General features: G+C 44.4%; 1 protein-coding gene across 2 annotated transcripts in view; it reads right to left on the reverse strand.

The window, feature by feature from the left end:
• The window catches only part of LOC144792874 (uncharacterized), a 53,542-nt gene extending 36,697 nt beyond the window's left edge, over window positions 1-16,845 (reverse strand). The window contains exons 1-2 of one of the 2 annotated variants that reach the window (XM_078668073.1): window positions 16,489-16,845; window positions 14,815-14,890 (exon numbers count right to left, since the gene is read on the reverse strand). The gene's annotated coding sequence lies outside the window, so the exon portion shown is untranslated. Of the gene's footprint in view, window positions 1-14,814; window positions 15,127-16,488 lie in introns of those variants that run through there. The other variant, XM_078668074.1, reaches the window with a different exon arrangement.
• Between the last annotated feature and the right edge of the window lie 3,768 nt (window positions 16,846-20,613).

The following is a 20,613-nucleotide window of genomic DNA, read 5'->3' on the forward strand; positions in this document are numbered from 1 at the left end:
AGGGCAGGAAAGAATAGAGCAGGAATGAGGGCAGAAGCGAGAGAGTGTTGAAAGAAAAAATAAGGAGTGCGGGATAGAAAGTGAGTAGAAAATGTGGATGTAGATGGAGAGTGAAAGGCAGGAGTGTGAGAGATGTAGAGGGAGGGCGAAAGGAAGTGACATTGAAACAAAGAAGAGAGAAAAAAGATCTTGAGGACAATAACATGAAAGAGAGGTGGAAAGGGAGAGAGTGGGAGAGAGGGGAAAGGGAGTGAGTAGGAAGGATGTAGGGCAAGAAAGAGAGGGTAGAAGGGAGAGAGGGGGCAGATATTAGTGTAGTAATGTAGACAGAAAGAGTAAAAAAATGCGTGAAAAATTTTACAGTGCCTCAGGAAAGCAACACCATTGGAGTTTGCAGATTAGTTCTCATCACATAAGGAACACCATTGGAGTTTGCAGATTTGTTGTCACCTGCACTCACTTTCTCATCATAAGCACTGGTCAACTTATAGCCTCTACACATGCCCTTTCAAACATGCACTATTTGCACTTGATCTCTCTGTACTTGCCCTGTCCGGAAAACACCCTCTCTGCACACGCCCTCTTTACTCATGCCTTCTCTTCCCTTTCCCTCTCTACACATGGACCTGTGCAGAGAGATCATATGGAGAGAGGCATGTGCAGAGAGGCCGTGTGTAGAGAGGCTGTGTGCAGTGATAGCGCATGTTGAGAGGGCATATGCAAAGAGGAGAGGACAGGATACAGAGGTAGTGTAGGAATGAGAAAGTGCAAGAAGTAGTGGGAGGGCAGAAAAAAATGGAAGAAGAAGAGAGGGCAAAAAGAAAAGGGAAGGCATGAAAGAGGACAGGAGTAAGAAAGAAGAAAGATCAAAAGGAAGCGAGTGCAGGATAGAGAGGGAGGGCAGGAAGGAATAGAGGCAGAAGAGAGTGTAAGGGCATGAAGGAGTGTGAGGGCATGAGGGAAGGTAGGAGGGTGTGAGAAAGGCAGAAAGGAGAGGGCGGCTGTTAAGAGGGAGTGCAGGAAGGAGGACTAGAGGAGGAGAAAGAGATGGAAGACAAGAAGGTGAAAGCAGAAGAGAGGTGGAAAGGGAGGGCAGTAGAGACTAAGAAGGCAGAAGAGAGGGATAACCGAAGAGAGAGCAAGAAGGAGGGCAGATGTAATAGAGTGAGAAAAGGCAAAAGGGATAGAGAGGCCAGGAAAGAATAGAGCAGGAAGGAAGACAGGAGCGAGAGAGTGTGGAAAGAAAACATAAGGAGTGCAGGTTAAAGAGTGAGGAAAAAAATGGGGATGGAGAGTGTAAGGCAGGGGTGTGAGAGATGTAGAGAGAGGACAAAAGGAAGAGGCATTGAAACAAAGGAGATAAAAAAGAGAGATTGAGGATAATAATGGAAAAGAGAGGTGGAAAGGGAGACAGAGTGGGAGAGGGGGAGGGAGTGAGAAGGAGGGATGTAGGGCAAGAGAGAGGATAGAAGGGAGAGAGACAATGGTATTAGTATCGTAATGTAGACAGAAAAAAGGAAATAACTGTTGTGTAAAAGTTGACAGTGCCTCACATAAGCAACACCATTGCAGTTTGCAGATTTTTCACATGCACTCACTTTCTTATTAACACTTGTCAACGTATAGCCTCTATACATGCCCTCTTAAACATGCAGTATTTGCACTTGATCTCTTTGTACTTGCTTTCTCTGCAAAACACTTTCTCTGCAAAACACCATCTCTGCACACACCCTCTTTACTCATGCATTCTCTTCACTTGCCCTTTACACATGGACCTGTGCAGAAGCAATCAGGTAAGCAGCATTTAATTTTTATTAGAAATGTGCTTTCACTTTGTAAGTTTACCTGTCGGGCGGACTGTTATGTTATTTTTGCGGGGGGGGTGACATTTCTTTGAATCGGTATTTTAAATTGCTTTTTTGACGAAAGTGCTCTTGATGTTACGTTCTGGGTGGGGCGCGCTTCTCCGGTAAGCTGTTCCACGACGCGATCAGGTAAGCAGCATTTTAGTTGTAAATGTCTTTTCACTTTGAAAGTTTACGTATTTTCCCTTTTTAGCTCTTACTGTATTTTTTCTGTTTCCTTTGTAGGTTCGGCGGTGTCATGTGAGCTGTTATCAGGTAAGGAGCATTTTCGATTACAAATGTGCTTTCACAGTTTTAGCTCTTAATGTATTTTTTCTGTTTCCTCCGTAGGAAATCCTTTGTTGACAATAAGGACTTCGGGAACGTCCCCCGGCTCTCATTGGCTAGCTCCATAAATGGAGGCTTGCCATTGAGTGCCGGATCTGTCCATCAAGGCCGGACCAGATTCGGGGGCATTCCTGAGATTTTTTCCCTGGGCGGAGTTACGTTTTTTCCCGTTCCCTCCCCTTTCACTGAAAGTGATTTCAGATGCGCTGTCCATTCCCGCCCCCTCCGTGTACCTTTCCGCCCCCCCCTCGCTGTCCTGTGCACGTTTCCCGCCGTCCGTGTCCTCTCCCGCCCCCTCCCGCCGTCCGTGTCCTCTCTCGCCCCCTCCCGCAGATGTAATAGAGTGAGAAAAGGCAAAAGGGATAGAGAGGCCAGGAAAGAATAAAGCAGGAAGGAAGACAGGAGCGAGAGAGTGTGGAAAGAAAACATAAGGAGTGCAGGATAAAGAGTGAGGAAAAAAATGGGGATGGAGAGTGTAAGGCAGGGATGTGAGAGATGTAGAGAGAGGACAAAAGGAAGAGGGATTGAAACAAAGGAGAGAAAAAAGAGAGATTGAGGATAATAATGGAAAAAAGAGGTGGAAAGGGAGACAGAGTGGGAGAGGGGGGAAAGGGAGTGAGTGAGAAGGAAGGATGTAGGACAAGAAAGAGAGAGGGTAGAAGGGAGAGAGGGGGCAGGTATTAGTGTAGTAATGTAGACAGAAAGAGGAAAAAAATGTGTGAAAAACTTGACAGTGCCTCAGGAAAGCAACACCATTGGAGTTTGCAGATTTGTTCTCATCACATAAGGAACACCATTGGAGTTTGCAGATTTGTTGTTACCTGCACTCACTTTCTCATCATAAGCACTAGTCAACTTATAGCCTCTACACATGCCCTTTCAAACATGCACTATTTGCACTTGATCTCTCTGTACTTGCCCTGTCCGGAAAACACCCTCTCTGCACACGCCCTCTTTACTCATGCCTTCTCTTCCCTTTCCCTCTCTACACATGGACCTGTGCAGAGAGATCATATGGAGAGAGGCATGTGCAGAGAGGCCGTGTGTAGAGAGGCTGTGTGCAGTGATAGCGCATGTTGAGAGGGCATATGAAAAGAGGAGAGGACAGGATACAGAGGTAGTGTAGGAATGAGAAAGTGCAAGAAGTAGTGGGAGGGCAGAAAAAAATGGAAGAAGAAGAGAGGGCAAAAAGAAAAGGGAAGGCATGAAAGAGGACAGGAGTAAGAAAGAAGAAAGATCAAAAGGAAGCGAGTGCAGGATAGAGAGGGAGGGCAGGAAGGAATAGAGGCAGAAGAGAGTGTAAGGGCATGAAGGAGTGTGAGGGCATGAGGGAAGGTAGGAGGGTGTGAGAAAGGCAGAAAGGAGAGGGCGGCTGTTAAGAGGGAGTGCAGGAAGGAGGACTAGAGGAGGAGAAAGAGATGGAAGACAAGAAGGTGAAAGCAGAAGAGAGGTGGAAAGGGAGGGCAGTAGAGACTAAGAAGGCAGAAGAGAGGGATAACCGAAGAGAGAGCAAGAAGGAGGGCAGATGTAATAGAGTGAGAAAAGGCAAAAGGGATAGAGAGGCCAGGAAAGAATAGAGCAGGAAGGAAGACAGGAGCGAGAGAGTGTGGAAAGAAAACATAAGGAGTGCAGGTTAAAGAGTGAGGAAAAAAATGGGGATGGAGAGTGTAAGGCAGGGGTGTGAGAGATGTAGAGAGAGGACAAAAGGAAGAGGCATTGAAACAAAGGAGATAAAAAAGAGAGATTGAGGATAATAATGGAAAAGAGAGGTGGAAAGGGAGACAGAGTGGGAGAGGGGGGAGGGAGTGAGAAGGAGGGATGTAGGGCAAGAGAGAGGATAGAAGGGAGAGAGACAATGGTATTAGTATCGTAATGTAGACAGAAAAAAGGAAATAACTGTTGTGTAAAAGTTGACAGTGCCTCACATAAGCAACACCATTGCAGTTTGCAGATTTTTCACATGCACTCACTTTCTTATTAACACTTGTCAACGTATAGCCTCTATACATGCCCTCTTAAACATGCAGTATTTGCACTTGATCTCTTTGTACTTGCTTTCTCTGCAAAACACTTTCTCTGCAAAACACCATCTCTGCACACACCCTCTTTACTCATGCATTCTCTTCACTTGCCCTTTACACATGGACCTGTGCAGAAGCAATCAGGTAAGCAGCATTTAATTTTTATTAGAAATGTGCTTTCTCTTTGTAAGTTTACCTGTCGGGCGGACTGTTATGTTATTTTTGCGGGGAGGTGACATTTCTTTGAATCGGTATTTCAAATTGCTTTTTTGACGAAAGTGCTCTTGATGTTACGTTCTGGGTGGGGCGCGCTTCTCCGGTAAGCTGTTCCACGACGCGATCAGGTAAGCAGCATTTTAGTTGTAAATGTCTTTTCACTTTGTAAGTTTACGTATTTTCCCTTTTTAGCTCTTACTGTATTTTTTCTGTTTCCTTTGTAGGTTCGGCGGTGTCATGTGAGCTGTTATCAGGTAAGGAGCATTTTCGATTACAAATGTGCTTTCACAGTTTTAGCTCTTAATGTATTTTTTCTGTTTCCTCCGTAGGAAATCCTTTGTTGACAATAAGGACTTCGGGAACGTCCCCCGGCTCTCATTGGCTAGCTCCATAAATGGAGGCTTGCCATTGAGTGCCGGATCTGTCCATCAAGGCCGGACCAGATTCGGGGGCATTCCTGAGATTTTTTCCCTGGGCGGAGTTACGTTTTTTCCCGTTCCCTCCCCTTTCACTGAAAGTGATTTCAGATGCGCTGTCCATTCCCGCCCCCTCCGTGTACCTTTCCGCCCCCCCCCTCGCTGTCCTGTGCACGTTTCCCGCCGTCCGTGTCCTCTCCCGCCCCCTCCCGCCGTCCGTGTCCTCTCCCGCCCCCTCCCGCAGATGTAATAGAGTGAGAAAAGGCAAAAGGGATAGAGAGGCCAGGAAAGAATAGAGCAGGAAGGAAGACAGGAGCGAGAGAGTGTGGAAAGAAAACATAAGGAGTGCAGGATAAAGAGTGAGGAAAAAAATGGGGATGGAGAGTGTAAGGCAGGGGTGTGAGAGATGTAGAGAGAGGACAAAAGGAAGAGGGATTGAAACAAAGGAGAGAAAAAAGAGAGATTGAGGATAATAATGGAAAAAAGAAGTGGAAAGGGAGACAGAGTGGGAGAGGGGGGAAAGGGAGTGAGTGAGAAGGAAGGATGTAGGACAAGAAAGAGAGAGGGTAGAAGGGAGAGAGGGGGCAGGTATTAGTGTAGTAATGTAGACAGAAAGAGGAAAAAAATGTGTGAAAAAGTTGACAGTGCCTCAGGAAAGCAACACCATTGGAGTTTGCAGATTTGTTCTCATCACATAAGGAACACCATTGGAGTTTGCAGATTTGTTGTTACCTGCACTCACTTTCTCATCATAAGCACTAGTCAACTTATAGCCTCTACACATGCCCTTTCAAACATGCACTATTTGCACTTGATCTCTCTGTACTTGGCCTGTCCGGAAAACACCCTCTCTGCACACGCCCTCTTTACTCATGCCTTCTCTTCACTTGCCCTCTCTACACATGGACCTGTGCAGAGAGATCATATGGAGAGAGGCATGTGCAGAGAGGCCGTGTGTAGAGAGGCTGTGTGCAGTGATAGCGCATGTTGAGAGGGCATATGCAAAGAGGAGAGGACAGGATACAGAGGTAGTGTAGGAATGAGAAAGTGCAAGAAGTAGTGGGAGGGCAGAAAAAAATGGAAGAAGAAGAGAGGGCAGAAAGAAAAGGGAAGGCATGAAAGAGGACAGGAGTAAGAAAGAAGAAAGATCAAAAGGAAGCGAGTGCAGGATAGAGATGAAGGGCAGTAAGGAATAGAGGCAGAAGAGAGTGTAAGGGCATAAAGGAGTGTGAGGGCATGAGGGAAGGTAGGAGGGTGTGAGAAAGGCAGAAAGGAGAGGCCGGCTGTTAAGAGGGAGTGCGGGAAGGAGGACTAGAGGAGGAGAAAGAGATGGAAGACAAGAAGGTGAAAGCAGAAGAGAGGTGGAAAGGGAGGGCAGTAGAGACTAAGAAGGCAGAAGAGAGGGATAACCGAAGAGAGAGCAAGAAGGAGGGCAGATGTAATAGAGTGAGAAAAGGCAAAAGGGATAGAGAGGCCAGGAAAGAATAGAGCAGGAAGGAAGACAGGAGCGAGAGAGTGTGGAAAGAAAACATAAGGAGTGCAGGTTAAAGAGTGAGGAAAAAAATGGGGATGGAGAGTGTAAGGCAGGGGTGTGAGAGATGTAGAGAGAGGACAAAAGGAAGAGGGATTGAAACAAAGGAGAGAAAAAAGAGAGATTGAGGATAATAATGGAAAAGAGAGGTGGAAAGGGAGACAGAGTGGGAGAGGGGGAGGGAGTGAGATGGAGGGATGTAGGGCAAGAAAGAGGATAGAAGGGAGAGAGACAAAGGTATTAGTATCGTAATGTAGACAGAAAAAAGGAAATAAAAGTTGTGTACAAGTTGACAGTGCCTCACGTAAGCAACACCATTGCAGTTTGCAGATTTTTCACCTGCACTCACTTTCTTATTATTAACACTTGGCAACGTATAGCCTCTATACATGCAGTATTTGCACTTAATCTCTTTGAACTTGCTTTCTCTGCAAAACACTTTCTCTGCACACACCCTCTTTACTCATGCATTCTCTTCACTTGCCCTTTACACATGGACCTGTGCAGAAGCAATCAGGTAAGGAGCATTTTGTTTACAAATGTGCTTTCACTTTGTAAGTTTACCTGTCGGGCATGAGGGAAGATAGGAAAGTGTGAGAATGGCAGAAAGGAAAAGTGTGAGAATGGCAGAAAGGAAAAGTGTGAGAATGGCAGAAAGGAGAGGGCGGCATGTAAGAGAGGGAGTGCGGGAAGGAGGGCTAGACGAGGAGAGAGAGTGATGGAGGACAAGAAAGTGAAAGAGATGGAAAGGGCGGGCAGTAGAGACTAAAAAGGCAGAAGAGAGAGATAACAGAAGAGAGAAGGTCAGAGGTAATAGAGTGAGAGAAGGCAGAAGAGATAGGGAGGGCAGGAAAGAATAGAGCAGGAAGGAGGGCAGAAGCGAGAGAGTGCTGAAAGAAAAGATAAGGAGTGCAGGATAGAGAGTGAGGAGAACATGGGGATGTAGATGGAGAGTGAAAGGCAGGAGTGTGAGAGATGTAGAGGGAGGGCGAAAGGAAGAGCGATTGAAACAAAGGAGAGAGACATAAGAGATTGAAGACAATAAAGTGAAAGAGAGCAGAAGAGAGGTGGAAAGGGAGAGAGTGGGAGAGAGCGGAAAGGGAGTGAGTGAGAAGGAAGGATGTAGGGCAAGAAAGAGAGAGGGTAGAAGGGAGAGAGGGGGCAGATATTAGTGTAGTAATGTAGACAGAAAGAGGAAAAAAATGCGTGAAAAAGTTGACAGTGCCTCAGGAAAGCAACACCATTGGAGTTTGCAGATTTGTTCTCATCACATAAGGAACGCCATTGGAGTGTGCAGATTTGTTGTCACCTGCACTCACTTTCTCATCATAAGCACTGGTCAACTTATAGCCTCTACACATGCCCTTTCAAACATGCACTATTTGCACTTGATCTCTCTGTACTTGCCCTGTTCGGAAAACACCCTCTCTGCACACGCCCTCTTTACTCATGCCTTCTCTTCCCTTTCCCTCTCTACACATGGACCTGTGCAGAGAGATCATATGGAGAGAGGCATGTGCAGAGAGGCCGTGTGTAGAGAGGCTGTGTGCAGTGATAGCGCATGTTGAGAGGGCATATGCAAAGAGGAGAGGACAGGATACAGAGGTAGTGTAGGAATGAGAAAGTGCAAGAAGTAGTGGGAGGGCAGAAAAAAATGGAAGAAGAAGAGAGGGCAAAAAGAAAAGGGAAGGCATGAAAGAGGACAGGAGTAAGAAAGAAGAAAGATCAAAAGGAAGCGAGTGCAGGATAGAGAGGGAGGGCAGGAAGGAATAGAGGCAGAAGAGAGTGTAAGGGCATGAAGGAGTGTGAGGGCATGAGGGAAGGTAGGAGGGTGTGAGAAAGGCAGAAAGGAGAGGGCGGCTGTTAAGAGGGAGTGCGGGAAGGAGGACTAGAGGAGGAGAAAGATGGAAGACAAGAAGGTGAAAGCATAAGAGAGGTGGAAAGGGCGGGCAGTAGAGACTAAGAAGGCAGAAGAGAGGGATAACGGAAGAGAGAGCAAGAAGGAGGGCAGATGTAATAGAGTGAGAAAAGGCAAAAGGGATAGAGAGGCCAGGAAAGAATAGAGCAGGAAGGAAGGCAGGAGCGAGAGAGTGTGGAAAGAAAACATAAGGAGAGCAGGATAAAGAGTGAGGAAAAAAATGGGGATGGAGAGTGTAAGGCAGGGGTGTGAGAGATGTAGAGAGAGGACAAAAGGAAGAGGCATTGAAACAAAGGAGATAAAAAAGAGAGATTGAGGATAATAATGGAAAAGAGAGGTGGAAAGGGAGACAGAGTGGGAGAGGGGGGAGGGAGTGAGAAGGAGGGATGTAGGGCAAGAAAGAGAGGATAGAAGGGAGAGAGACAATGGTATTAGTATCGTAATGTAGACAGAAAAAAGGAAATAACTGTTGTGTAAAAGTTGACAGTGCCTCACATAAGCAACACCATTGCAGTTTGCAGATTTTTCACCTGCACTCCCTTTCTTATTAACACTTGTCAACGTATAGCCTCTATACATGCCCTCTTAAACATGCAGTATTTGCACTTGATCTCTTTGTACTTGCTTTCTCTGCAAAACACTTTCTCTGCAAAACACCATCTCTGCACACACCCTCTTTACTCATGCATTCTCTTCACTTGCCCTTTACATATGGACCTGTGCAGAAGCAATCAGGTAAGCAGCATTTAATTTTTATTAGAAATGTGCTTTCACTTTGTAAGTTTACCTGTCGGGCGAACTGTTATGTTATTTTTGTGGGGGGGGGGGTACATTTCTTTGAATCGGTATTTTAAATTGCTTTTTTGACGAAAGTGCTCTTGATGTTACGTTCTGGGTGGGTCGCGCTTCGCCGGTAAGCTGTTCCACGACGCGATCAAGTAAGGAGCATTTTTGTTGTAAATGTGTTTTCACTTTGTAAGTTTACGTATTTTCCAGTTTTAGCTCTTAATGTATTTTTTCTGTTTCCTCCGTAGGAAATCCTTTGTTGACAATAAGGACTTCGGGAACGTCCCCCGGCTCTCATTGGCTAGCTCCATAAAGGGAGGCTTGCCATTGAGTGCCGGATCTGTCCATCAAGGCCGGACCAGATTCGGGGGCATTCCTGAGATTTTTTCCCTGGGCGGAGTTACGTTTTTTCCCGTTCCCTCCCCTTTCACTGAAAGTGATTTCAGATGCGCTGTCCATTCCCGCCCCCTCCGTGTGCCTTTCCGCCCCCCCTCGCTGTCCTGTGCACGTTTCCCGCCGTCCGTGTCCTCTCCCGCCCCCTCCCGCCGTCCGTGTCCTCTCCCACCCCCTCCCGCAGATGTAATAGAGTGAGAAAAGGCAAAAGGGATAGAGAGGCCAGGAAAGAATAGAGCAGGAAGGAAGACAGGAGCGAGAGAGTGTGGAAAGAAAACATAAGGAGTGCAGGATAAAGAGTGAGGAAAAAAATGGGGATGGAGAGTGTAAGGCAGGGGTGTGAGAGATGTAGAGAGAGGACAAAAGGAAGAGGGATTGAAACAAAGGAGAGAAAAAAGAGAGATTGAGGATAATAATGGAAAAAAGAGGTGGAAAGGGAGACAGAGTGGGAGAGGGGGGAAAGGGAGTGAGTGAGAAGGAAGGATGTAGCACAAGAAAGAGAGAGGGTAGAAGGGAGAGAGGGGGCAGGTATTAGTGTAGTAATGTAGACAGAAAGAGGAAAAAAATGTGTGAAAAAGTTGACAGTGCCTCAGGAAAGCAACACCATTGGAGTTTGCAGATTTGTTCCCATCACATAAGGAACACCATTGGAGTTTGCAGATTTGTTGTTACCTGCACTCACTTTCTCATCATAAGCACTAGTCAACTTATAGCCTCTACACATGCCCTTTCAAACATGCACTATTTGCACTTGATCTCTCTGTACTTGGCCTGTCCGGAAAACACCCTCTCTGCACACGCCCTCTTTACTCATGCCTTCTCTTCACTTGCCCTCTCTACACATGGACCTGTGCAGAGAGATCATATGGAGAGAGGCATGTGCAGAGAGGCCGTGTGTAGAGAGGCTGTGTGCAGTGATAGCGCATGTTGAGAGGGCATATGCAAAGAGGAGAGGACAGGATACAGAGGTAGTGTAGGAATGAGAAAGTGCAAGAAGTAGTGGGAGGGCAGAAAAAAATGGAAGAAGAAGAGAGGGCAGAAAGATAAGGGAAGGCATGAAAGAGGACAGGAGTAAGAAAGAAGAAAGATCAAAAGGAAGCGAGTGCAGGATAGAGAGGGAGGGCAGGAAGGAATAGAGGCAGAAGAGAGTGTAAGGGCATAAAGGAGTGTGAGGGCATGAGGGAAGGTAGGAGGGTGTGAGAAAGGCAGAAAGGAGAGGGCGGCTGTTAAGAGGGAGTGCGGGAAGGAGGACTAGAGGAGGAGAAAGAGATGGAAGACAAGAAGGTGAAAGCAGAAGAGAGGTGGAAAGGGAGGGCAGTAGAGACTAAGAAGGCAGAAGAGAGGGATAACCGAAGAGAGAGCAAGAAGGAGGGCAGATGTAATAGAGTGAGAAAAGGCAAAAGGGATAGAGAGGCCAGGAAAGAATAGAGCAGGAAGGAAGACAGGAGCGAGAGAGTGTGGAAAGAAAACATAAGGAGTGCAGGTTAAAGAGTGAGGAAAAAAATGGGGATGGAGAGTGTAAGGCAGGGGTGTGAGAGATGTAGAGAGAGGACAAAAGGAAGAGGGATTGAAACAAAGGAGAGAAAAAAGAGAGATTGAGGATAATAATGGAAAAGAGAGGTGGAAAGGGAGACAGAGTGGGAGAGGGGGAGGGAGTGAGAAGGAGGGATGTAGGGCAAGAAAGAGGATAGAAGGGAGAGAGACAAAGGTATTAGTATCGTAATGTAGACAGAAAAAAGGAAATAAAAGTTGTGTACAAGTTGACAGTGCCTCACGTAAGCAACACCATTGCAGTTTGCAGATTTTTCACCTGCACTCACTTTCTTATTATTAACACTTGGCAACGTATAGCCTCTATACATGCAGTATTTGCACTTAATCTCTTTGAACTTGCTTTCTCTGCAAAACACTTTCTCTGCACACACCCTCTTTACTCATGCATTCTCTTCACTTGCCCTTTACACATGGACCTGTGCAGAAGCAATCAGGTAAGGAGCATTTTGTTTACAAATGTGCTTTCACTTTGTAAGTTTACCTGTCGGGCATGAGGGAAGATAGGAAAGTGTGAGAATGGCAGAAAGGAAAAGTGTGAGAATGGCAGAAAGGAGAGGGCGGCATGTAAGAGAGGGAGTGCGGGAAGGAGGGCTAGACGAGGAGAGAGAGTGATGGAGGACAAGAAAGTGAAAGAGATGGAAAGGGCGGGCAGTAGAGACTAAAAAGGCAGAAGAGAGAGATAACAGAAGAGAGAAGGTCAGAGGTAATAGAGTGAGAGAAGGCAGAAGAGATAGGGAGGGCAGGAAAGAATAGAGCAGGAAGGAGGGCAGAAGCGAGAGAGTGCTGAAAGAAAAGATAAGGAGTGCAGGATAGAGAGTGAGGAGAACATGGAGATGTAGATGGAGAGTGAAAGGCAGGAGTGTGAGAGATGTAGAGGGAGGGCGAAAGGAAGAGCGATTGAAACAAAGGAGAGAGACATAAGAGATTGAAGACAATAAAGTGAAAGAGAGCAGAAGAGAGGTGGAAAGGGAGAGAGTGGGAGAGAGCGGAAAGGGAGTGAGTGAGAAGGAAGGATGTAGGGCAAGAAAGAGAGAGGGTAGAAGGGAGAGAGGGGGCAGATATTAGTGTAGTAATGTAGACAGAAAGAGGAAAAAAATGCGTGAAAAAGTTGACAGTGGCTCAGGAAAGCAACACCATTGGAGTTTGCAGATTTGTTCTCATCACATAAGGAACGCCATTGGAGTGTGCAGATTTGTTGTCACCTGCACTCACTTTCTCATCATAAGCACTGGTCAACTTATAGCCTCTACACATGCCCTTTCAAACATGCACTATTTGCACTTGATCTCTCTGTACTTGCCCTGTTCGGAAAACACCCTCTCTGCACACGCCCTCTTTACTCATGCCTTCTCTTCACTTGCCCTTCTCTACACATGGACCTGTGTAGAGAGGCCGTGTGTAGAGAGGCTGTGTGCAGTGATAGCCATTGGAGTGTGCAGATTTGTTGTCACCTGCACTCACTTTCTCATCATAAGCACTGGTCAACTTATAGCCTCTACACATGCCCTTTCAAACATGCACTATTTGCACTTGATCTCTCTGTACTTGCCCTGTTCGGAAAACACCCTCTCTGCACACGCCCTCTTTACTCATGCCTTCTCTTCACTTGCCCTTCTCTACACATGGACCTGTGTAGAGAGGCCGTGTGTAGAGAGGCTGTGTGCAGTGATAGCGCATGTTGAGAGGGCATATGCAAAGAGGAGAGGACAGGATACAGAGGTAGAGAGTGGGAAAGGGAGGGAGTGAGAAGGAAGGATGTAGGGCAAGAAAGAGAGGATAGAAGGGAGAGAGACAAAGGTATTAGTATCGTAATGTAGACAGAAAAAAGGAAATAAAAGTTGACAGTGCCTCACCTAAGCAACACCATTGCAGTTTGCAGATTTTTGACCTGCACTCACTTTCTTATTATTAACACTTGTCAACGTATAGCCTCTATACATGCCCTATTAAACATGCAGTATTTGCACTTGATCTCTTTGTACTTTCTTTCTCTGCAAAACACTTTCTCTGCACACACCCTCTTTACTCATGCATTCTCTTCACTTGCCCTTTACACATGGACCTGTGCAGAAGCAATCAGGTAAGGAGCATTTTGTTTACAAATGTGCTTTCACTTTGTAAGTTTACCTGTCGGGCATGAGGGAAAATAGGAAAGTGTGAGAATGGCAGAAAGGAGAGTGCAGCAGGTAAGAGAGGGAGGGCGGAAAGGAGAAGGAGGGCTAGAGGAGGAGGAGAGAGATGGAGGACAAGAAGGTGAAAGAGATGGAAAGGGAGGGCAGTAGAGACTAAAAAGGCAGAAGAGAGATAACAGAAGAGAGAAGGGCAGAGGTAATAGAGTGAGAGAAGGCAGAAGAGATAGGGAGGGCAGGAAAGAATAGAGCAGGAAGGAGGGCAGAAGCGAGAGAGTGTGAAAAGAAAAGATAAGGAGTGCGGGATAGAAAGTGAGTAGAAAATGTGGATGTAGATGGAGTGAAAGGCAGGAGTGTGAGAGATGTAGAGGGAGGGCGAAAGGAAGAGACATTGAAACCAAGGAGAGAGAAATAAGAGATTGAGGAAGAGGTCAAAATGAAGAGAGTGCAGGATAGCTGGATTGTGAGAGATGTAGAGGAAGGGCAAAAGGAAGAGAGATTGAAACAGTAAGGAGAGATAACAAGAGAGAGATGGAGGATAAGAAGGTAAAAGATCATAAGAGAGGTGGAAAGGGAGGGCGGAAGAAGAGATATAGATGGCAGAAGAGAGAGCAAGAGGGAGGGCAGAGGAAATAGTGCGAGAGAAGGCCTAAGGGATAAGAAGAACAAAAAAGAAGGAGCAGTAAAGCGGGCAGGAGCAAGAGAGAGTGAAAAAATAGGTAAGCAGTGCAGGATAGAGAGTGATGAGAATATGGGGGGTAGATAGAGAGTGAAGGCAAGAAAGAGAAGAAAGTAGAAAGGCTAAAGGAGAGAGGAGAGCCTGAGAGAGAGTGAAGATAGGAGAGACAGAGGGATGAGGTAGAAAGAGTGTAGGATGGAAGTGAGTAGAAAATATGGAGGTAGGTGTAGAGTGAAGCCAGGAGTGAGAGAAATATAAAGGGAGGTCAAAAGGAAGAGAGATTGAAAGGGAGGGGATATGAAGAAAGGAGTGCAGGAAGGAGGCCAAGAGCGTGAAAAGAAAAGATAAAGAGTGAAGGATAGAAAGTGAGGAGAAAAAGGGGAGGTAGATGTAGAGTGAAGCCAGGAGTGTGAGAGATATAGAAGGAGGTCAAAAGGAAGAGAGATTGAAAGGTAGGGCAAAAAGAAGACAGATTGAAACAGAAAGGAGAGAACAAGAGAGATGGAGGAAAAAAACAGAAGAGAGCTGGAAAGGGAGGGCAGGAGGGAGTAAGAAGGCAGAAGAGAGGGATGGCAGAAGAGAGAAAGAAGGAGGGCAGAAGGAATAGAGTGAAAGAAAGCAGAAGGGATAGGGACGACAGGAAAAAAGGAGAGCAGGCAGGAGCAAAGTGTGAAAAGGAAAGATAGAGTGCAGGATAGAGAGTGAAGATAAAATGTGGAGGTAGATGGCGAGTGAAGGCAAGAGTGTGAGAAATGTAGAACAAAGTGTTTGTTACATGTTTTCCTTACCTTTAGGCTGGTTATCTCTCCTTCTAAATGCGACCTTACTAGTGCAGACCTCACTCACAAACAATACTTGAAGTTAGCATCACGAGTGAAAGTTTTTGTGCAATTATGCAGTAAAGAATGCCTAGGACAGACAGCAAGTAATACAAAGAAGAATGCGTAAAGTAAACAAACATTTGTTATTATAAACGTACCGTGTTCACTGAACAAAGTTTTAAGATGTGTAGGTGATGGTGCAGCTGTCTCAAATGGTTTAACGTTTTTTTGCTCCTGTGTAAATAAATGATAGTGTTAGTAAAAGATAACAAGCGCAAGCAAAACAACATCATATTAAGCCAATGGCCTGTAAAGAAAAGCTGATCAAAGAGAAGTGAAAGGAGAAGTCGAGATAAATGGATAGAACTCTGTGCACATAAGTAGCGCATAGAGTTTACTTGTGAGGAGCGTCCAAGTTTGTATTATATCACATGCAACTAATAGTTACTATGAGTTCGTGAAAGTGTGCGGGAGCCACATTCCTGTGCTACTCTTAGATTTTACTAGATGTCACTGTGCTAATTCCCTGCTTCACGTTAGTTAGTATCTGTGTGTGTGTATAGATATCGAAAAGTGCACATGCATGTAAATGGTGAAGGTAAAACACGTAAAGTTCAAAACAAATGTCTTACATTTTGCGCGCAATGTATCTAAATTTGTAGTGACGTGCGTGTAATGTTGAAGCCTCTCTAAAGCTTACATGCAATAAATTGGTACTATATAACTACAAGTAAGTAGCGCTAGTAAAAACAAATTAATTTTGAGTCAAGTCTGAGCTCAGAAACAACATAAACACAACGGCCTGTAAATCAAACATGAGCAAACAAAGTAAAACAAATGCGACATAAATGCATATAACTTTGTTCACGTTAGTAGCGCTGCTAAAAATCAAATACAATATATTAACGCAATGGTCTATAAAAGCAACATGTGCAAAGAGACGGTAAAACAAAAGCGGAACGGCCTGTAAATCAAACATGAGCAAACAAAGTAAAACAAATACGACATAAATGCATATAACTTTGTTCACGTTAGTAGCGCTGCTAAAAATCAAATACAATATATTAACGCAATGGTCTATAAAAGCAACATGTGCAAAGAGACGGTAAAACAAAAGCGGACATAAATGCATAGAACTTTGTGCTCGTAAGTAACGTTGCAAAAAATAAATAATTCTTAGTGAAGTCTACGCTAAGAAACAACACATTATCAAATAATTCTTAGTGAAGTATACGCTAAGAAACAACATCTTAACACAATGATCTGTAAATGAAACATAAGCAAAGCGAAGGAAAAGCAAAAGTGGACATAAATGCCTAGAACTTTGTGCACGTAAGTAGCCCTGCTAAAAGTAATTAATTCTCAGTGAAGTCTGCGCTACGAAAAAATATATTAACACAATGGTCTGGAAAAGCAACATGTGCAAAGAGACGGTAAAACAAAAGCGGACATAAATGCCTAGAACTTTGTGCACGTAAGTAGCCCTGCTAAAAATAATTAATTCTCAGTGAAGTCTGCGCTACGAAAAAATATATTAACACAATGGTCTGTAAAAGCAAAATGTGCAAAGAGACGGTAAAACAAAAGCGGACATAAATGCATAGAACTTTGTGCTCGTAAGTAACGTTTCTAAAAATTAATTAATTTTTAGTGAAGTGTACGCTAAGAAACAACATATTATGAAATAATTCGTAGTGAAGTGTACGCAAAGAACCAACATATTAACACAATGGTATTGAAAGGGCAAAGAGAAGGGTAAAACAAAAGCCGAAAATAATACAAACACGCTATTGCAAGAGGCGTTGTTTTTAAAGGAAGACTAAGTTACTTACTGTTTTCCCAGAAAAGCTTTAGTCCGCTGGCTCGAAGTATACCTGCTGGGCTCGCTCCAAGAAATGATTCCGACGGTTGCCTTACTCCTTTAAATACTGTAAAAAGAAAAACTAACAGTTACTTAATTAAATAACAAAAGCGGTCAACTCTTTGTACTAAAGAACAGCATGTAGGTGTGATGTTGCGGAGGATGTTGCTGTCTCGCCGTATGTAAATTGCAGATAGGAGGCTGCCTGTAAGAATGAAAGGACTGTGGATGTTGTAGCTTGTTAGAATAGTTAGCAGCGATGTGCGACATCAGCCTATCTTGAATAACAAAGCATGGTGTCCGACAATTTGGAGCCATGTCCCTTATGGTCTGCAAAAAAAGGGAAAAAAAAAGAACGTGCTGCTGAGTGGAATTGTCGAAATTTACAACAAAAACATGAGTTTACAGAATGTAACATTTTTGCTACACAGAAAGTACACAACATGCGCAATTTGTATTAAGTAAACCTAAAAGTACACTAAAGTATGAAATCTACCAACATTGTTTACCCGACTTTACACAGCATCCATAGTTACCATGAGACACGATCCTGAAAAGAGGTGCATCTTCATCCCTACAGTTTTTAAACGAAAAAAAATACAAAATGCCTTACCTGAGGACACTTGCACCACGGGCAAAGCGCCAAAAAGAAACAGTAGCTCACATGAAACGGGCAAACCTAGAAATAGATAAACATAGAAAGTGAAAACAAAACGTACAAAGCGGGTCAACGGAGCTCACAAGTAACAGGCAAACACAGGAAAGAGACATTAAGAGCGAAAAGGAGCAACTACTTAACTTTTACAATGCCTAAAGCAAACGTTTCCTAAACACCTAAAAACGTCAAGATGACTTCGATGCAATTCCTGGCACTACGGCCAAAGCGTCCTACCCAAAAACAAAATGGCTTACCTGTGCCGGGCCTTGCACCTCTGCCAAAGCGCCTAACATGGGCAAACATAAAAATGAAACAGACAAAATATTTAAGGCGAAAAGGAAGAAATAGTTTACGTGCAAACGGCCTAAACCAAGCATTTTGGAAACACCCCAAAAAGACAAAATGGCTTACCTGCCGGTCCTTGCACCACGAGCAAAACTAAAAGCCGCATAACATCTCACACGACAGGTAAACTTACAAAGGCAAAACACAGTTATAAACCAAAATGCTGCTTACCTGATCGCGTCGTGGAACAGCTTACCGGAGAAGCGCGCCCCACCCAGAACGTAACATCAAGAGCACTTTCGTCAAAAAAGCAATTTAAAATACCGATTCAAAGAAATGTCACCCCCCCCGCAAAAATAACATAACAGTCCGCCCGACAGGTAAACTTACAAACTAAAAGCACATTTGTAAACGAAATGAAATGCTGCTTACCTGATCGCGTCGTGGAACAGCTTACCAGAGAAGCGCGCCACACCCAGACGTAACATCAAGAGCACTTTCGTCAAAAAAGCAATTTAAAAAAACGATTCAAAGAAATGTCCCCCCCCCCCACAAAAACAACATAACAGTCCGCCCGACAGGTAAACTTACAAACTAAAAGCACATTTGTAAACAAAATGAAATGCTGCTTACCTGATCGCGTCGTGGAACAGCTTACCGGAGAAGCGCGCCACACCCAGACGTAACATCAAGAGCACTTTCGTCAAAAAAGCAATTTAAAATACCGATTCAAAGAAATGTACGCCCCCCCCCCCACAAAAATAACATAACAGTTCGCCCGACAGGTAAACTTACAAAGTGAAAGCACATTTGTAATCAAAATGCTCCTTACCTGATTGCAACAGCTCACATGACACCGCCGAACATACAAAGGAAACAGAAAAAATACAGTAAGAGCTAAAACGGGAAAATACGTAAACTTACAAAGTGAAAAGACATTTACAACTAAAATGCTGCTTACCTGATCGCGTCGTGGAACAGCTTACCGGAGAACGCGCCCCACCCAGAACGTAACATGAAGAGCACTTTCGTCAAAAAAGCAATTTAAAAAACCGATTCAAAGAAATGTCCCCCCCCCCCCACAAAAACAACCTAACAGGCCGCCCGACACGTAAACTTACAAACTGAAAGAACATTTCTAATAAAAATTAAATGCTGCTTACCTGATCGCGTCGTGAAACAGCTTACCGGAGAAGCGCGCCCCACCCAGACGTAACATCAAGAGCACTTTCGTCAAAAAAGCAATTTAAAATACCGATTCAAAGAAATGTCCCCCCCCCTACAAAAATAACATAACAGTTCGCCCGACAGGTAAACTTACAAAGTGAAAGCACATTTGTAATCGAAAATGCTCCTTACCTGATAACAGCTCACATGACACCGCCAAACCTACAAAGGAAACAGAAAAAATACAGTAAGAGCTAAAAAGGGAAAATACGCAAACTTACAAAGTGAAAAGACATTTACAACTAAAATGCTGCTTACCTGATCGCGTCGTGGAACAGCTTACCGGAGAAGCGCGCCCCACCCAGAACGTAACATCAAGAGCACTTTCGTCAAAAAAGCAAATTAAAATACCGATTCAAAGAAATGTCACCCCCCCGCAAAAATAACATAACAGTCCGCCCGACAGGTAAACTTACAAACTAAAAGCACATTTGTAAACAAAATGAAATGCTGCTTACCTGATCGCGTCGTGGAACAGCTTACCAGAGAAGCGCGCCACACCCAGACGTAACATCAAGAGCACTTTCGTCAAAAAAGCAATTTAAAAAACCGATTCAAAGAAATGTCCCCCCCCCCACAAAAACAACATAACAGTCCGCCCGACAGGTAAACTTACAAACTAAAAGCACATTTGTAAACAAAATGAAATGCTGCTTACCTGATCGCGTCGTGGAACAGCTTACCGGAGAAGCGCGCCTCACCCAGACGTAACATCAAGAGCACTTTCGTCAAAAAAGCAATTTAAAATACCGATACAAAGAAATGTCCCCCCCCCCCCACAAAAATAACATAACAGTTCGCCCGACAGGTAAACTTACAAAGTGAAAGCACATTTGTAATCGAAAATGCTCCTTACCTGATAACAGCTCACATGACACCGCCGAACCTACAAAGGAAACAGAAAAAATACAGTAAGAGCTAAAACGGGAAAATACGTAAACTTACAAAGTGAAAAGACATTTACAACTAAAATGCTGCTTACCTGATCGCGTCGTGGAACAGCTTACCGGAGAAGCGCGCCCCACCCAGAACGTAACATCAAGAGCACTTTCGTCAAAAAAGCAATTTAAAATACCGATTCAAAGAAATGTCACCCCCCCGCAAAAATAACATAACAGTCCGCCCGACAGGTAAACTTACAAACTAAAAGCACATTTGTAAACAAAATGAAATGCTGCTTACCTGATCGCGTCGTGGAACAGCTTACCAGAGAAGCGCGCCACACCCAGACGTAACATCAAGAGCACTTTCGTCAAAAAAGCAATTTAAAAAACCGATTCAAAGAAATGTCCCCCCCCCCACAAAAACAACATAACAGTCCGCCCGACAGGTAAACTTACAAACTAAAAGCACATTTGTAAACAAAATGAAATGCTGCTTACCTGATCGCGTCGTGGAACAGCTTACCGGAGAAGCGCGCCCCACCCAGACGTAACATCAAGAGCACTTTCGTCAAAAAAGCAATTTAAAATACCGATTCAAAGAAATGTCCCCCCCCCCCCACAAAAATAACATAACAGTTCGCCCGACAGGTAAACTTACAAACTGAAAGCACATTTGTAATCGAAAATGCTCCTTACCTGATAACAGCTCACATGACATTGCCGAACCTACAAAGGAAACAGAAAAAATACAGTAAGAGCTAAAACGGGAAAATACGTAAACTTACAAAGTGAAAAGACATTTACAACTAAAATGCTGCTTACCTGATCGCATCGTGAAACAGCTTACCGGAGAACGCCCCCCACCCAGAACGTAACATGAAGAGCACTTTCGTCAAAAAAGCAATTTAAAATACCGATTCAAAGAAATGTCACCCCCCCCCCGCAAAAATAACATAACAGTCCGCCCGACAGGTAAACTTACAAACTAAAAGAACATTTCTAATAAAAATGAAATGCTGCTTACCTGATCGCGTCGTGGAAC

Source organism: Lissotriton helveticus, chromosome 11 (assembly GCF_964261635.1).
Source record: "Lissotriton helveticus chromosome 11, aLisHel1.1, whole genome shotgun sequence".
Taxonomy (NCBI): domain Eukaryota; kingdom Metazoa; phylum Chordata; class Amphibia; order Caudata; family Salamandridae; genus Lissotriton; species Lissotriton helveticus.